The sequence below is a fragment of the Anoplopoma fimbria genome, chromosome 4 (assembly GCF_027596085.1).
Source record: "Anoplopoma fimbria isolate UVic2021 breed Golden Eagle Sablefish chromosome 4, Afim_UVic_2022, whole genome shotgun sequence".
In the NCBI taxonomy this organism is placed as follows: domain Eukaryota; kingdom Metazoa; phylum Chordata; class Actinopteri; order Perciformes; family Anoplopomatidae; genus Anoplopoma; species Anoplopoma fimbria.
This window is the reverse complement of record NC_072452.1, coordinates 8587889-8602894: the sequence shown is the minus strand read 5'-3', so window position 1 is coordinate 8602894 and position 15006 is coordinate 8587889. Positions and strand designations below refer to the sequence as shown.

General features: G+C 41.1%; 1 protein-coding gene across 1 annotated transcript in view; it reads left to right on the top strand.

Annotated features, from left to right (window-relative positions):
• The window catches only part of ppp2r2ba (protein phosphatase 2, regulatory subunit B, beta a), a 37419-nt gene that overhangs the window by 924 nt on the left and 21489 nt on the right, over window positions 1-15006 (top strand). The gene's annotated exons all lie outside the window — the stretch shown is intronic.

Sequence of the window (15006 nt, the reverse complement as noted above, 5' to 3'; positions counted from 1 at the left end):
GTTCATAAGAGCTGGTCCATTCATCCTTCTGATTGTGCTGTCAGACTGGGCAGCCCAAGAGGGTCTGAGTGTTTGTATAACCAGCCATTTACTAGGTCATAATGTGGAGACTGAGCCACTGCATTATTTAGCTGTGCATGGTTGCCCTCCTTCCTGTGCGCGCTCTGCCCTCGGCCCCCTGGCACAGGAAGGAAGATAGTGTACAGTAAAGTATGTGGTGGCCATAGTCAGGGTCCTTCACAGCCTGTAGAGCTGACCTATATACTGTATATATATTTAGTAAACAGGAGGAAGACATGAGAGTAATTTATGCACACTCACTCACTCACTCACCTACCTACCTCAATTGCCCTTGATTTGTAGGATAAATTTAGGCCTCAAGGTTTAAGAGGGAATTATTTATTGACAAAATATTGAATACAGTGTACAATTGATAAAATGAGCTTGACACAAAACTTGGAAATACAAGAAAACAATGTTGTATTTCCAAGTTTTCCAAGAGAAAATCATTCTAAGAGACACTATGAAATTAATATATATAAAGACTTTTTTTAACATGACTTAATTCTATGTATCAATCATAAGGACATTTTTGGGGTTTTTTGTGGTCTCGAGAAGAAAAGACAAACTTTTCAGGGATTAACACACTTTGAGGATTAGCCAACAAAGTGTAAAAAATGACTCAAAACAATTTGTTCTTGAAGTAAAAGTGTAATATAATAAAGAAACTAGCCTTTCTCTTCGAGTTACTTGTGACAAATTGTCATGATGACATGGTGTAATCATCATAATAAAACAAAGGATAATCTTAAAGTAGCTTTTAACTTGAAGCATTGTCTCAATGACGACTGAGCCATGTCCGTCCAGTGAGGAAGAAAGATGTGGTTGAAAGTTCTTGAAAACGTGAGTAAGCTAAGCTTGAGTTAAAACATGTTTTGTCAAAGTACTTACGCTAAAGCATTAGCTTGTTTGTCCTGTTTATATTTGTTGTTATTATATTTGTTCATATGTTAACACCTACTTATGCTGTGTTGAAATGTGAACGATTGATACACCACACTTTTTATATATAAAGCCAAAACAATTCTTTGCAATGTCATATGTAGAGATATGATCGTCTAAGTCATAAAGTGAGGTCTACAAACACAGTCTTCCTCTCCCACTCTATTCGCTCCCTTTCAGACTCTCATTCCTTCTGCCTGAGATAAGGGAGTGGTATAATAGAGGAAATGATAGATCAGTAAACATGGAGCTGCAACACTCCGCCACAGTATGATACATGATCCTGCATTGCTGTCTGTGTGGAGAAATGTGAAACAGTTAAACCAAGAAAGCGAGTGAGAGACGATGTATCTCATGTGCTGGAGGCCAGCAGGGCGTGATGACACAGCAGATGACCTTGGAATTATGATGTGTAAAAATGAAAGAGGCCATCTCATCTGCCCGCTATGTACTAGTCGCGTATGGGTTAAACAATACGGAAAAGTAGAAGCCAGTCAATTGCTTAAATGTGTGTTTGTGTTGCTTAGAAGGTCATTGTTTGTTTACGCCCGTGTTTGCGTTTCCTGCCGTGACATTGTTATCGTGCTTCGCCTTTCCATAAGACCTCCTGGTCCTCGAGGAGGCTTCTCGATGCAGCGCTGTAGCCCTTGTTTTCCCTCTCAAGCAACCCCCCTCCTCTCTTCAACATTTCCCAGCATTCATGTCCGGCCCAGCTGAGCTGAGTTCACCCCAGGGAAGATGAGTATGCAGTTACCATGTTAGTGGAAAAACACATTATATAAGCCTCGTACTGGACCATATGTGTGTTTTCTCTTTGTTTATGTGGACCATTGTTGAGAGCAGAGTGCCAGCGTCAGTCAGATTCACCTGGCTCCGGTCTCTGAGGGATACACAGCCAGCTTTTTGCTCTGTGTTTTCATGTGTGTGTGTGTGTGTGTGTGTGTGTGTGTGTGTTTGGGTCCCTGGGTAAGTTTGAGTCCTTGTGTGTTTTTTTATGTATTTTTTTCTGCTCCTTTGTCCCCTGGTTTCTTTTTTTCCCCCCATTTCACATCGATCTGTCAGTTCTGGTGTGATGGATTAAGTCTTAAAGGTTTCTGATGGGGGTGTGTTTGTATGCAAGTCTTCCTTCTGCTCTAAGGGAATAAAATAAGAGTCCCCAACTGACAACTCGCCACATCTCACACTGCCATCAATCAATGCAGCCAGTCCTTCTTCAGCTTCCTCCTCTTCCTCCTTCCTGTTTCTGTAGTGTCTAAGGGCAACTCTTTGATACACTATCTGTGTGAGTGAGAGAGGGAAAAGCAGAATAGAGTTGTGAATATTTAAGATTAGGTGTGTGACAGGAAAGTCTCTGATTAAGTGCTATAGTTGACAATTGTCTTGTGTCTTTGCATTTTGCAGTTTTACACGGATGTATTATTTATAAGAAGAACAGTGAGATTGTCATGGCAGCGCCTTCGGGGGACTTCTGTCGGCATTTAGTCAAAGCATGACATTGAGTTGAGGAGTTTTGTGTGTGAGGAAACACAGCGTATGCTGGTGTGTATGTGCACTGTTATCATACATCCTGCTGTGTTGTTGTTATCCTGACAGACACCCACTTCACAGCTCAGAACACACTCCTTGTAGTCGTCCCGTTCTCACATGCCGCCGGGGACAAACACCCTACATACACCCACACACACACATAAGGCACCCACACACTCGTACACGTGACAGTTCTGTTTCAGTTTGGTCAGCTTTTCTTTGCAGAGAGTAGAAAGATGGGAGAACACTGAACAAAAGGGTGCTAAAAAGGATACCAGAGAGAGAGAGACGGAGGGAAGTTGTCAGTTCAACGCGGTCCTCCTCTTTATACTTTAACACCCTGATAAGCAAAGTAACACGTTGAGAAAGGAGGATATCCTGAAAGGGGTTGGCTATTCCTGTTGTAGTTTAGCACTTCCTAAAAGTTGGTTGACTTGCAAAAAAAGGATTATTAAATTGAAGCAGAGGTTATCCTGACTTTTAATCTGTAGCATGGGACAAGCTCTGAAAAACACTGGACCCTACTTTTACCATAATGCAACTCAATAGTGTCTTTTGTTAGGCTGTTAAGTTGCCCAAGCTGAGATGACATCACAATGACATCACTAGGGCTATTTCCTCAGACTTTAGATAGTGTCTCCATAGCCACAGTAAATATTATACAACTGCTTTCACAGGCGGAATAGTACTCTTCATGGCAAGTAGCTTCTCTAAAGTGGAACACACATGCACAAGCTCTTGTGACGACAAACATCTGCTCTGCTGAAGTGCCCTAGAGCAAGACGCTTTAATGCCTACTTGCCTCAGGACTTCTGCAGCAGAGCTTGTGGTGTAGTTGGAAGAAAACAGGGTTCCCTTCAAAAAGTAGAATGACAAAATGAGAAATGTGTTTCTGTTTTTGTATTTTGATATTTATTCATACATTTCTAAAACGTATTTCTTTTTGCATTGATGAAAAAGGGTTATTGTAAGACAGTATTTCAAGGACTTACATGAAGCACGTTGGCTGATCGGCATACTTGTAGCTTTCATATAAACTAAGCCACATTGTTGTAATGCAGTAAAGTTTAAAGCTGCATGAATCAATCATGTTATATTTACATAAGATCAATAACTATGTGTAATATAAAAGGTTTCCTTTGTAGTGACAAACATATAAAGAATTATCACATGATGTGCCATCACCCGGAGCTCTATGGAGGACTTAAGCATCTGTCAGTTAATTATTTATGTTTTCTGACCGGCAACTAACCAAGTTAGCAACAACCTGGTTAACATAGTGCAACATTATATTTATACTTTTCTAAAGTTTTTGCTGCCGGTTGTGTAAATAGCCAACTGTTTGCTAACAGCTATGCCTTATCAATCCATCCATTCATTATAACCATATAAAAACCATAATATAACCATGTCCTGCTGGTGAGCAGTAAAATGGGCTAAACCGTGTCCTCTGAATCCCACTAGTTGGACCTCAGGAGTCTGAGAACAGATATGAACGGCACGTTCTCTAACACTGCGAGACGAAAACATCATAACAGACCGTCCGCTTTCTCACACAGCACTTATCTGCAGTCTCACTTTACCTTAAACACTTCCTGCCAGGTCTCCACAGTAAGCCTACACGAAAACAAGGAAAGAAGCATCAGTATAGTATCACTGAGACTCCCTTCACACCTACAGCCAACGCAGGAGGCGGTGTTTCATTACAGCAAACACTGTGACGCAAGTCTCATTCCCTCCTTTATCACCGTTTCACAATACAGTAGAACCAGCGCAAACTTTTCACCTGTGGCCTGTAACTCAACGGTGAGCCTCAGTGTTCAAGCCCCTTGTGTCATAAGCCATCAACTATATTCCTGTTGGGAGCTACAGAGGCAGACAAAGAGGCTCCTTATCGAGCCGGTCTAGTGGGCCTTTACTCCGGCTGGCAGGCTGCAGTACAGAGAGAGAGACTACTATTGGGATTGGGGTATATATATAGATCAGGATGGGCTTCCTCTCTCTCTCTCTCTCTCGCTCTCTCTCTCTACCCATCTGTCTCTGTGGTTTTCATAAAGGATCCTGATGGGATGAGTGAGACAGGTTTGCGCTGGTGCAATAAAAGCCTTTCATTAAATCCTGAACAGCATCTTGTATTTATCGCCTTTAAAAAAATAATGCAGCAATGGAATATAAAGCAACTGACAGAATATTATTTCAATGTGATGACTTCTTAGATGTGGTGAACCAACCTATTAGTTTAGAGGGAACAATCGTTGGAGGTTCTTTGCTTCTATGGTGATCTCTATTCTTACTTTTCATATAAAACCTAAATGATCAGAATTAGACTAACACAGTCTCAGGTATAACAAGTGCTCAGCACACCCAGGTGACACACGGATGTAAAGCTTTTATCGTTTGTATCTCAGCCTTTTTAAGTTGTGTGAATTTCAAAGAACAGACTAAAACTTGGATGAAACTTTAATGAGTTTCTGCAGCAGCGGCAGAGAGGATATAGAGTGGATAAGAACAAATGGTGCTGGAGATAATAAAACAAAGTGTAACAGCAACTATACATATTTGAAATAATGCAACAGAAAGATAAAAGAAGATTGAGGGAGTAGCTCAACTGTTTTGGCCTCTGTGTTTAGGAGGAAAACAAATTGATTACAAATTGGTGTTAGGTTGATTTTTAATTACTGATAACCAATAAGATAGTTATGATAGGCCAACTACACAGTCCCCATGGCTATAGAGCTCAAAAGGTTGTGATCCACGCCTCAACAACATTTGTCCATATTCCATGCAAAGTAAAGGCTAAAGAGAGAAGGGGGCATTGATAAAGTCTACGAGGCTTTTTTGGGTGAGAGAATGAATTAGTAACATTTGCGGATACAAGTGAGAACTGTGTTTGTACTGGGAAGCTCCCAGATGTAACACTTAAGTTGGGAATATGATGCAGGATGTTCCTGATCAAGAACAAGTGTAGCAGATAGAGGTATAGCATGTCATGTGCCTTCAGGAGACTGGAGAAACAGATCTGCTGGGGGGTTTATCCCAGTTGTCTGTAGAAACCCAACCGTACCCACAGGGGCAATGGCTGTGATCCAATTAGGTCTCGCTTTAGTTGCCCTTTTATAGTTTCCCAGCATAATTTTTCAATATCCCTCTGAAAATAGCCGTCCTTTGTTGCAGAGTCATCACAGCCCTGTTTGCGCAGGATAACCTGAGTATTGGGGTCGATACGGAGCAGGGATCAGACCAAAACAGTCTGGAGCAAAGATGGCTATAGATAGAAAGTTGTTCATGAGTTTTTCTGTCTGTCATCAGCATCATGGGCAGAGTACAGTGGCGTGTGAGAGACTAGAGATGCTACATCAGTCCTTTTACTGTTCTTTCTGAATGGTGTTCTACACAAAAGTAATGGCACTGGATAAATAATGTAGCCTAATGCTACTGTATGAGACGGCAGCAGTACATGAAGTACCAGTCTGTCTCTGACACCCCTTAGCCCTGTGCGCACACACAGTATAACACAACTCTGAATGGATGGATGGCACATGAGTCATACATCTGCAAACCATGTCTCAGTCTGTCTCATCTTTTTATATTGATGTGCTTCTCTAGTTTAAGTCACAATTTGTGATAAACCGCATCTAGGCAGCACATTTATACTGATTCACACTGCGAGCCTTACCTTTCTTATTAGCCGGTATTGTTATGCAGTAAGCTGGTGATGTTCCCCTGTGTGAACCTTATTAGTCATCAGGTCTAAGACAGTATAATAGACGATAAACCACCTGTAAGATTCAGGAAGTGATGCCTATACCCAAAAACATCTATACAGTTTCATATCGTCACAGATTACACAACTTCTCTTTTACCAAGCTTCCATTTACAGCTCCTTTTTTGGTAAGAAATAGTTTAAATCATGAACTCTAATCTGTATGCATTCCAGCTATACTGTATGCAAACAATCATGCATGACTTAACAATGTAGATTATTTTAACAGAGATGGAAAAGAATCAGTTCATCCACCACTCTAGTCCAGACTAAAATATCTTAACAACTATTTGATGTATTGCTATGGAATATCGTACAGACTTCATGGCCCCACTATAATTAATTGTAATAAATTTGTTGATCCCCTGACTTTTCTATGCCATCCATCATGGATTGGAGTTGTATTGTGTCCAATGCTTTGGTTTATGCCCAATGCCTATAAAGCTGACTACAGTCATCTTAAGCTGTACTGCTAATTAGCTCATTTTGACACGCTAACACGCTAAACTCAGATTGCGGTCATAGCAAACATACATTAAACAAAACAGCATGTTAGCATGATCATTTTGAGCATGTTGCATTTAAATCAAAGCACCACTGATTACTGTGATGGAGGTGCGGTAAGCCAAAATGAAACATCGGAAGATTTATTTTACGCATGGACAGGTGAAGCTGGCACAATCCCTGCTAGAGTTTATCTAAACAGGGAATATTAATTATCACCATACTCTACATTTAATACATAGGGAGCAAATATCCGGCTAGGCTACAACTGACAAGAATTACCACAATGTGCAATCATTCTGTCTTAACATATGTAGTATCTCAAGCATCAAGGTACAGCAAACAAAAATAGTACTAAAAGCAATGAAACTCACATTCCCGCTCAGACAAACAATTGTTTGGTTCTGCTGCAGTTAGTGCAAAGGTCTCACACCTGAACTCAATCCCATATATTAAGGTTGTCATCCACCATGGTCCTTCCACTTTCTGCTCTCCCTGCAGACCGGCTCTTCACAACAGCACTATGTATCTACTACAGCCATTCAACTCAATTTCATTTCATATTTCCATAGTATTGAAGGCATGGTCTTTGTAGTTTAGAATTCAGGCCCATGCCTCAAAGATTAATTTTGTACACGTGAATTTTACAAGCTGTGATGATTAAAAACATCAGGCCTAGGTGTGTGGCTCGCAAACACAACTTTAAAGATAGCATCTGACAACTTCATTAAATTGAACAAATGGATTTGGCAAGGAGCCCTGTTGACCAGCTTTGTCTCACTGGAATTTAACTAGGTTTAAAATCCCACCACTGATATTGTTGCCATACTCTAGATTCTCCCTCTTCTCCAGTGGGACTATGCAGCCCTGACTAAATGAGACTCTGTGGGATCAGTACTCAACATATTCACAGGCAGGCTCGAGAGACAGAGACCCCTGTGCTAATTTCAGTCAGATGCCAAGAAGAAAATATATAAGAAATTAAAAAAGTTCAGATTTTTGTCACTTTCCATCACAAATGAAATCTAATAATTCTAATAAATACTTTGAAGATCTTCGTCTTTGTGCGTTTTGTTGAAAAACCAGATCATCTGAAATATCATCCAGACTAAATATTATTATCCATCAACATTAAACACCCACAACAACCATTAAAATTAATATATATAAAAAGTTAGAAAATAATTGTGATTTTAGAGTGCCAGATTATGTGCAGCTAATTAATGATTGGCTACTGAAGGTTGATAAAATATGGTTCCTCAGTATAACAATAACCTGGCATGAAATGAGCTCTAACAGCCTTAGTCTTATTCTAACTTTAAAATGAGTCGATAAGTAGAGCTTTGTTCCCATTCTGTTATATAAAATGTGCTTTGTTCAGTTTGTTCTCAACCTTGGCTCTCAGTGATTAGCTCCCATTGATCTGACCAAATGGCTCTGTGACCCACCTAGCATAAATTGTGTTTGGAGGCCTGATGTGTGACAAAGTACAACACTGAGCCTAAATTAGGTTTCCCACCAGCAGCCAATTTAATGCTTGGAAATTACTTACAGTAGATGTTTTTGAGGGACACGGCCAGGCCAATCTATCACGAGAGGCATTACGTTTTTTTACAAGGTTTGTAATGACCTACACATCGCCTCATACCAGGCCTGCTCAAAGTGACATTGTGCTAAGCTGGTTTTGTAGTACACACTTTGGCAAACTGTACTCGGGAAAAAAAGCAGCTCAGGAGAGCAGTATCATTACGGAGATTTAGACTGCTGCAGACATTTGAGTATATTTCATTGAGCCCATCTGGCCTGTTTGAAAGTGTCGCTGAGTCTAAGAGAGGCGGTCAGGCGGTAGAATAGAGAGCGTGATGGATGGGGTGATGGACTCAGGGGGAGGGGAGAAGATGAGAGTGCAGATTTGGGGGGGGAAAGGAGCTCTTTTCCGGCAGAGTTGAATCACAGGCTTGGCTGCGGCACACTGCTCTTCCTGTTTTCATACCAAGCACTCGGCCCTGGCTCCTAACCAGCCTCGACCAACGAAATGCGTCTGAACCCCACATCACACCGGCACACTCTCTTTCTCTCCCTGACATTTTGGCTCACCACTGTCTTCCCCCTCTTCATCTTTCTGACTCTCATTCACTACATCCTTCCTTTTGCTCCATCTTCTAGGTTTTTGTAACTTTCACTCTCTTTTTCTTCACCCCGGTTGGACCTTTTTTTCCTCCCAGCCTTCCGGTAGTACAGAGGGGTGTGGGATAGGGCCAGAGCCTCCAGGTTTCCATAGTGATACTTTGTATCCTGATGTCATTAGTATTGACGGTGTGCTGCCAGGCCAAGCTGTCCTGGCACAGGGGCTGTTTACTGTTTACCCCAAACTTAAACCATTCACTGTGAGATTTGTCTGTGCATGTGTGTGTGTGACATCAGAATCCAGTCCGTCAAATTGTTCTATTTTACATTCGACATGGAGGGATAACGATGAATGACTAGGCAACAGGTAGGAAAAAAAAGTGGTTCATTTGTGATCGTCTGATGAAAAAGCTCTTGATGTGAAGCACCGTGGTTCGGTTCCAGGAGCTGGATTTGCACCAGAGAGAGGCTTGGCAAGGTGGAAATGGCTGTTTCATAAAGAAACATCCCCTCTGTCTGCTTGCTCACTGTATGATTACTGAAGCGTGTCTGTAGAGCACAACTCCCAGCGCGACTCCCCGCCTCCTTTTTCTGGCTGCTTCACTGGCTCGTCCGTCTGAGGAGATGGGCGCCTCCTTATCACCGCTCCCCTCAGAAATGTACATGCGTTCATCTGCTCTCCCGTGTGCCCACGTGTACGACGTCATGCGTCTGTGTTGAATACTCACATACCCACATCTCCACCTCCCACAGATTGTTCAGCTCAGAGCTCTCCTGTAGGCCCTCAGCTGGCAGGTTGTTGTCAGTGAAATTAGTTCTGCTTGGTGTCTTAGGCCAGGGGTAAACATAATATGGATCCCCATATTGATGCTGTCACATCACATGCAGGGAGAGCACATCTAAATTGCTCTCTCAGGACACATACACAAACGTGAGCTTGTTTTCCACATACATAAAAGGAACCCTCTTTGCATCCTCCTCTGGTGGTACTTCATGTATGACATAATGGCTAATGATTGTCTTTGGATGCAGAAAAAAAGTTATTTTTGCATTGATTGAAATGTGAACTGAGACTTGTCCTTACACACACACACACACACACACACACACACACACACACACACACACACACACACACACACACACACACACACACACACACACACACACACACACACACACACACACACACACACACACACACACACACATGACAGAGAGAGAATAGTCTATTTTTGGGGACATTCCATTAGAGTCCGACCAATAACCAGAGAGCAGACTGTATTACAGCTGATATTTATTTATCTCAGATACGTTCAGTTTCAGCCTTTTATGGTATTGGAGAGAGAAGGGCAAAGACATGCAATAAGGGTTTTTCAAGTGTTGTTGTTACTGTTCCTGCTGTATATTGCAAACATGATGACTTTGCAGTAGTCAAAAGGTTACAGAATTTTTAGTACAAAAGTCCCTTCGGTGCTCCAACATCCCAATATCAGTCAAATAAAGATTCTGCCTCAGTACATATTGTTGCCCCAACTCTTTTATAACCAAAATTGAGAGCAATTATGTGTTGTAAATGCATAGATTATATTGTTTACCAGCACTTTATCTTGCATATCCACATTGGTATCTGCCCCAAAAGTCCAGTGATTTTGGAGTTCTATACTTTGCATTGCCTCTCGGGAGTTTACCTAATACGCCTAACCCTTAAATGTAGTTTTAATTGAATCCAAACAAAGACAGGAACCATGATAGGTTGTTAATAGTTCTGTAAATTTGACATGCTGACAGCTAGCTCTTGGACAAGGTTAATACATGTCTTTCATTCAACATATACAGTATGTTGATCATATTACCCAGGTTTAAACATGTAATATTCCATTTTGCCAGATGGTGGTGCTCTAAGATCAGCTCTATAAATGCCAAAGAGAAGTTGTTCATGTCAATAAGCTCAATTTCATTTTTTCTATGTGTATGTATGTATACAGTACCATATAAAGCATAGATACATAGATGGATTAACTTTATACTACACATTTGTATATTTCATAATGTAGATGACATGAGAAGACATTAGATATCTTTAGATATTAATACTTTACATTGCATGTTATTTCATTGTTTCATATTTCCTGTGTATTATCTCACAAAGTGTTTTTGACACAGCCAGCACAATAAACACATAGATGGACAGACCACTTTTTCCAGTCACTCTCCTCACATGTGTCAGAAATGGTGAGTGCCTGAGGCTACTTTGCAACAGAGAACCCTCCTGCCTGATCAATATATTGAGCAATAAAAATTAAGCCCTTTTCAAATGAGAAACTGTCTGGGTGAGCCAGGCGACATGTTTCTATTAAAACCAGTTGCATGAATTTATCATCACAGTGGTAGGGCCTGATCCCACCTTAAGCTCTCCTTTAAATGTGTCTGTGAGTGTGTCTAGTTGAATAGCGTGGAGGGACAGCTTGCCACCCTGTGGGCACCACGGCGACAGTCTATCTGTGATCCACGCCGGCAGCTGCTCTGCCAAATGGGATTTTCCTGGAGATTACAGCCTCTAAGTGTGACACGCTTGCATGTGTTTGTCTTTGTTGTTGACGGAGTGCGTGTGAGGACTTTTGTAATAAAGCTGTGTGTGCTTGTGTTTAATTGTGTGTGTGTGGGGGTCTTGAGCCGAAGTGCACAGAGAACATGTTCTGTTGTCACAAGGGTCTGGTTGGAACACAACTGAACTCTCTCTGGCACTGAATGTGTTCAGATGTGTGGTCAGATCCACACTGCTGCTGTTCTCATTAGCACCATTACATCTTGTTGAATAGAATGTATCTATCTTGTGAGTATAGCCAGAGCCTATGGATGGTAAAGAACAAGATGATTTTACTGTGTGTCAACTGTTCAGTATTTAAATTGTGTATTGAATTGTATTTGAAAGTCATCGTCATGGTTTATGGCCAAATTAACTGAAATTCTAATGACGCGTCCATCATCCTCATCTGTGCTTTGTGTGCGCCATAGACAAATGTTAGCATGCTAATATGGTATCTGTAAAGACATAATTTAATTGTGAGCATGTTAGCATTTAGCTAAAAAAATTTGCACAGACCATGGATTTTGTTTCAGTCTACAGTCATATGACATGTGGCTAATACAAAATTATTTAAAGAGATTTCTTTTTTTTATATTTAAAAATGTTACTGTGCTATTACAATGATTACTGACAGTAATACCTATATCTACATATAAAGACAATGTCGTGTCTCACCCAGCATCGCATTTGAAACGATGTGACTTTTGGAATTGGTCCACTGCCTGACACTGATAGTGCCATTTAATGAGCTTCTGTTTAAGATAAGATATTAAATTAGTTTTATTTTAATGCAGGGCTTATAGCTATGAATGGTAAAAGCTCCTATGGATTCTTATGGGTGCTGTTACAACATCCCATTAATGAGTTTTCCCGTGATTTTATATAATCGTTCTCAAGTCAATGAAGCAGTTAAAACTGAGCTGTGCTATATTATAAAATATTAATATCATTTTTTGAGTGGAATTCCCCTTTAACCCATTTTCTGTTTGCCTCAGCGTCTGCTCTGTGAAGAGCTGTCTGCGGTCCTGAACATAAGCTGTGCATGGATCCCTGGTCAAGTATGGGGAGGTGGCTTTGTAGTCGCTCACTAACCTGCTTAACCTACTTTCTTCTTGCCGGTTCTTTCATCTGTCCACAGAGAGGAAAGTGCTGTAGGACAAATTTGGCATACTTAACCACAGACACAGTGTCTGCCCAAGCTTTCCAAGCAGCACGAACGATACCACACTTTGTTGTATTTCTGTATTCTTGCCCTTAATGCATCACTGATCATTTCCCTAATGAAATCCAGCTTCACTCCCCGAACATGAACTCCCCATGTTCGGCCCATTAACCCAACTGGTAGAAAACGTGTTGGGACGCGCTTGAACCTTCATTGAGATGAATATGACCAAAATAATGACATTTTAAGATCTTAATTGTCCAATTATGTAGACAGCTGTTGTGCTGCATTGCAATGCCAGTTCAATAGCAGTTTCCTAGCAACCAGAGAGGTACAATGCAATGATTTTCTGTTAAGTGGCATCATTTCCTCTCAGCGAGACCAGACTGTATATTCACAAAACTGCAATCTGCTACATGTTCCTGCTTCTTCAGCTTTCTGCTAATCTTTCCTATGATTTTCTGCTTATAAAATTGTAATACAGCAGAAACAATCATAAGTGTGAGTGTTTTGTGATCGGGCACCTGCTTATAAAGACATCCATGTTGGTGGTGTGTACGTCAGTGTACCCTAGAGGTGTGTCCGTGCTGTGTAGCCGCAAACAAAATCATTTCAGTTGATTAATGTTCATCCCAACTGCTCTGTCCTGAACTAATCATTGTACATGCATTCTTTTCAATTAATTAATTATCAAGGGAGGTAGAGAGAGGGGGAAGGCTGGGGGAGGGGAAAAGAGAGTCAGGGGGAAACAGAAAATCCAATCCTGCTGGTCTGAAGAATGATGTAATTGGAATGACACCAAGAGTAAAGCCCGCTGATTTCGGGACAGCCTCTAGGCTTGATTTAATGCCCTCTACCAAAACTATACATCCATCTTTTTATCTTTCTCTCCTTCCCCTCTCTCAGGCCCCTCCGCTCTCCTGTGTTCCTCCCCCACCCTGTCTCCCGCTCTCTCCTCATTCACCAGCTACTGCCATGCATCTCCATCTGTACTCTATTAACAGAACAGTAGCTGCGTTTTATAATATGTAAAGCCAGAAGGTTATAAACTCTAACAGAGCACGTATTTCTTTCAGCATTTTACTCACTCCGTTTGGCATTTATGCACTTGAATGGGTGCGTTTTACTCTCACAGAGGTTATGTTTTATTACTGAATGAATATCTCCAGAGAGGAGAGAAAAGGGCAGACTAAGCAGGTGTATCCAGGCCAGGGTGCTCCGTCCCCGGGGTTCACTGCTGCTCAGTCCCCTGACAGATGGACGGCCAGGGCAATCCTATTACCCCCTTGTGTTTAGATCCTCTTAATGCCGGGGTGGGTTGCATGGCTAATGGAAGGCAATGAGTGTTTGACGGGAGAATCTCATGCTGCTGAATGATCCCTATTTGTTTAATAACTTTGAGGAGATCTCAAAGCTGTGGACAGGCAGTGAAACTGATAACCATGATGACTTTGTAGCTCAGTTAGCTTGTGGTCACTGAGGGATGTCATATTAAATTAGCTCAGCCGCTTAATAGGCTTTACTGTTTATATTTCACATAGTGATTTCATCCATCATTGTCCAGCAAAAATGAAGAAAGTGACATCAAGTCCCATCACTCTCTTCAAGACTCAGTCTTTGAATTGCTTTGAAATACCTTTTTCATAAAATGTTTTATAGAGCATGTGTCACAGCACAGTATTGTTCCATTCATATGCCTGTTATGACATTTATGAGTACCCTGACCTGTCCTGAAGATAGTTAAATATGTCATGCAAGACTGAGACATTCAGTGACAATACAGTAAACCTGGAAATAAAGGGAACTATAGACAGCCTCAGGTTGAATCTTAAGACTGACTGTCACATATGTGTCTGAAACCACTGTTTTGCAGTGAAAATGCTCCACTATTTCATATTTTTGTGCCTCTCACATAGAGTTAGGCACTACTACTGTATATGTCAAGAGATAATATCGATTTATCCACTGTCAGAGATTAACATTGTGGCAGCTATTCATTTTAATCTCTGTATTAAACCATTGTGGGCAACATTGTAAACCGGGAATGCTTTACTTATGACAATATGGGTTAATTAGCCAAGCTAGCAGCTCTATTGATGGCAATATTGGTTGGTTGGTCAATCTACCACTTTGGTCCACGCTGAAATATCTCAACAGCTATTGAATGGATTGGTATGAGATTGTGCACAAACATTTTTGGTCCCCAGATGATACTTACTTTGGTGACCCCTTGGCTTTTCCTCTGGCACCACTGGCAACTATTGTATGGATTTCCATGAAATATGATACACACATCCATGTCACCTTAAGGGTGAATTGTAATAGCTTTGC